General features: G+C 46.0%; 1 non-coding gene across 1 annotated transcript; it reads left to right on the top strand.

Moving 5' to 3' along the window:
- The first annotated feature begins 2,825 nt into the window (after window positions 1–2,825).
- Window positions 2,826–2,898, top strand: trnaf-gaa (transfer RNA phenylalanine (anticodon GAA)). Its single transcript has one exon. It is a non-coding gene; the product is annotated as a tRNA-Phe (tRNA).
- The last annotated feature ends 790 nt before the right edge of the window (window positions 2,899–3,688 follow it).

Raw genomic sequence — 3,688 nt, 5'->3', positions numbered from 1 at the left:
CACAAGTTGATGAAACCAGCACTGGTGAAATTGCTGGGTGGATATTTAAAGGATGGGCCGTGGGAGGGGCTGGACCACTATTCTGCAACAATTTGAGGCGCTGCTTATTGCTGTGGTTCGGGTCTTGTAACAACAGCTGAGGTGTGGCGCCGTGATCGTATAGTAGTTAGGACTCTGCGTTGTGGTCGCAGCAACCTCGGTTCGAATCCGAGTCACGGCAGAACTTTCTCATCTCTTTTATCCTCTGCCACACATACTGATCGAATGCAGCAATATTTCAATCTTGAATATATATAAGAAATATTTTTTGTTGGTGGCGAAAACATATCCATTCCTTCAAATCCCAGCACTCTCACATGCCTGTACTTGATGTTCCACAGTTCAAACCCGCATCTTCTCCCAGCTTTTTCTTCCTTCCACAATCAATCGGCCGCCTTTCCTTTCCTCCTTCCATTTCATGGACACTTTCCTGCTCCATTGCCGACTCTAACATTCACTTTCACGATCTCACGCCTGATAAGTTTGCTCTGCTCCGACCGCTGTTTCTATTGGGCACATGTCCCATTCGCACCAATGTTCATTTGTGCCTTGAAACCAGTCGATACATTTCGATCTGCGTGACCGCTCGACAGACAAACACGACGAAAGCAGGGCTGGTCTCTGGAAAGACAGCCGCCCGAATGTTCACGAAATTTACTTGGGGAATCTTGTGATCCAGGGGATGGTAACTGAAGAACTGGTTTTTGTTTTGATGCTTGTTGGCTCTTTTCTCTCAGCAGTTGAGTTGCGTGAGTGACGGGCAGCGCTGCAGAGTTGCGAAAGGCGGTTGAAAGGTGCACATTTGACAAGTTGGGGCGATGCGGTAAGATCGGAAGTGTTCCGCCTTGATCTTAATAGTTCTGTTGAAATTTGTGATTGAATCGAGTAGAGGATAAATGTAAAGAGCGCCTGTGGGGAAAAAGGAGCGATTACAGGCCATGAGCGGAAGGTCTTTCAAATTCTCGTGGTGCAGGACGCTGTGTGCGGAAACGGCAGATTTTAAAGCGCGTGTGTCGGAAAGTAAAGTGCGATCTTGTGTGTGAGAAGAGCACAAGAAAGTTGTGTTTGAAGCTGCGCCCTTGAGGCAAGTTGCAGGTTGTCAGGAAAACTGCGATAGTGAAAGCTCAAAAATAAACCCAGAAACTGCTGGCAACACTCAGCAGGTCAGGTAGTATCTGTGGGGAGATACTCAAGTATTTATCCAATTCTCCTTTTAAAGTTACGATTGAATCGAGCTCCACCATCCTTTAAGGCAGTGCGTTCCAGATCATAACAATTCCCTGTGTAAAAAAAATCTCCTTATTTCCCTTCTAGTTCTTTCGCCAATTATCTTAAATCTGCGTCCGTTGGTTGCCGACCCTCCCGCCAGTGGGTGAAGTTTCTCCTTATTTACTCGATCAAAACCCCTCTTAATTTTGAATACGTGGTTTACTTCTACCCTTAACCTTCATTGCTCGAAGCAGAACAATCCCAGGTTCTCGAGTCTCTCCACACAACTAAACCCCATCCCTGGTATAATTCTGGTAAATCTCCTCTCCATCCTCTCCAAGACCTTGACATCGTTAATAAATTATAGTGCCCAGAATTGGACACAATACTTCAGATGAGGCCTGAACAATGATTTATAAACGTTTAACATAACTTCCTTGCTTTTGTACTCTATTTCTCGATTATTAAGCCAAGGAACTGGATGCCGTTTTAACGGCTTGAACAAATCGTGCTGCCACATTCAAAGATGTTGATGAAAATTACCAGGAACACATTGAGTCAGCTCACTCGGCACAGGCCCGGGACTGAGCCTCGGCTTCTCTTGCTCCGTGGCTCAGTCGCACACCTCGTGAGATCAGCTCACTCAGTACAGGCTGGAGATTGAACATGTGCCCATCCTGCTCTGTGAGGGACTCAGTACCACATCAGTTGAGATCAGCTCACTCAGCACAGGCCGGGATAGCGGAGAGAGACAGAGACACGTGTTGTGATCTGTAACTTTTTATAAACACTTCAGTTTATTTCACTCCGTGTCCAACACCGTGCGATCTCCCCTGGTGTGTCAGCTTTCAGTGTTTATACAGAGTGTAATGTGTTGAATTGTCTCTTGGATCACACGGGGTGGTAGACGGGGGTCTGTGTGCGGAGGGTTCGGGGGGTGAGCTCTGATTCCCGCCCTCTTCTGGATTGAAAGGAGAAAAGAATGAATGAGAGAGAGAAGCGATGTGGGAGAAGGGATGATGGAAGAATTTGTCCATGAACCTGATTAAAATGGCCCAAAAACAAGATAATATTAAGATATCATCAGCAGAACATTAATACAAGCTGTAAAACAAAAGCAAAATACTGCAGATGCTGGAAATCTGAAGTAAAAACAGAAAATGCTGGAAATACTCAGGAGGTCAGGCAGCATCTGTGGAGAGAGTTCTGATGAAAGGTCATCGACCTGAAAGGATGTTTCTCTCTCCACAGATGCTGCCTGACCTGCTGAGTGTTTCCAGCATTTTCTGTTTTTATTATTAATATAACCTGAGCTCTGTCGAGCGTTTGTTGTTCGATTCACTGATAAAGCTGGGAATTGAGGGGAAGCTGGTTCATGGCGAACCCCAGCTCTGAATCCCCCCGGCAGAGAGTTCAAGGAATGTTTAATATAAATGAGATTCAACGACAGTATCAGAAAATCTCTCCTTGATGGTCGGTCTCATTCTCCCGAAGTGAGGAATGAGCGGGAGGGGCAATTCCACCCGGGGTTATATTTTATTCCAAGAGGCTGACCCAAAAGATCAGTTTGCAGTGGGGCCGAAATAGCTCAGTTGAGAGAGCGTTAGACTGAAGATCTAAAGGTCCCTGGTTCGATCCCGGGTTTCGGCAGTTTTGGGTTATTTTGTTTCTTCTTCTTTGGGCCGATTCTCTAACATTTATTCACACTGACATTTTTACCCGACACTGAACGGTTGGGGATGGAATAGAGAGACATCAAGGATGTCTGTATTTAGCTTTTATTTCTCTATTTCCTTCTGCCTTTCTCTCTGGTTTTTGTCTCTCTCGGTGCCCGATGAACATTTGATTTGATGCATTTGTCCTAAACTGAAGCCTTTTCCACATCTCAGGGCGGTCAGACACGCTCTGTCTGTCTGTTACTGCTTGTGACCATTAACGGGAACAGGCCGCGAGTTAAACATTTATCAGCAAACCGCCAGAGAGATAACACAGCGGGAATAAAACACATTGCCTCACATTGTTAGACACCGAGTGACACAGATTGTAATGTGTGTCAGTAAACAGACCCGGAAAACAGAGTCCGAGAAAGGAAAGAAATAGAGAGATAGAAAAGAGTCATAAAAAGAAAGAAAACCCTTTCTCCACCCCAACAACAACAACAACTTGCATTTATATCGCGCCTTTAACGGAGTAAAACGTCCCAAGGCGCTTCACAGGAGCGATTATCAAACAAAATGTGACACGGAGCCACATAAGGAGATATTGGGACAGGTGAGGTAGGTTTTAAGTGTATAAGGGAGGAGAGAGAGGTCGAGAGGCGGGGAGGTTTAGGGAGGGAAATCCGGAGCTTTGGGCCCAGTCGGTTGAAGGCACGGCCGCCAATGGTGGAGCGATGAAAATCGTGGATGCGCAAGAGGCCTGAATTGGAGGAGCTCAGAGA

This window comes from Heptranchias perlo, chromosome 35 (genome assembly GCF_035084215.1).
Source record: "Heptranchias perlo isolate sHepPer1 chromosome 35, sHepPer1.hap1, whole genome shotgun sequence".
Lineage (NCBI taxonomy): Eukaryota > Metazoa > Chordata > Chondrichthyes > Hexanchiformes > Hexanchidae > Heptranchias > Heptranchias perlo.
Note: the sequence above shows the minus strand (reverse complement) of the source record. Positions and strands in the feature narration are given on the sequence as shown.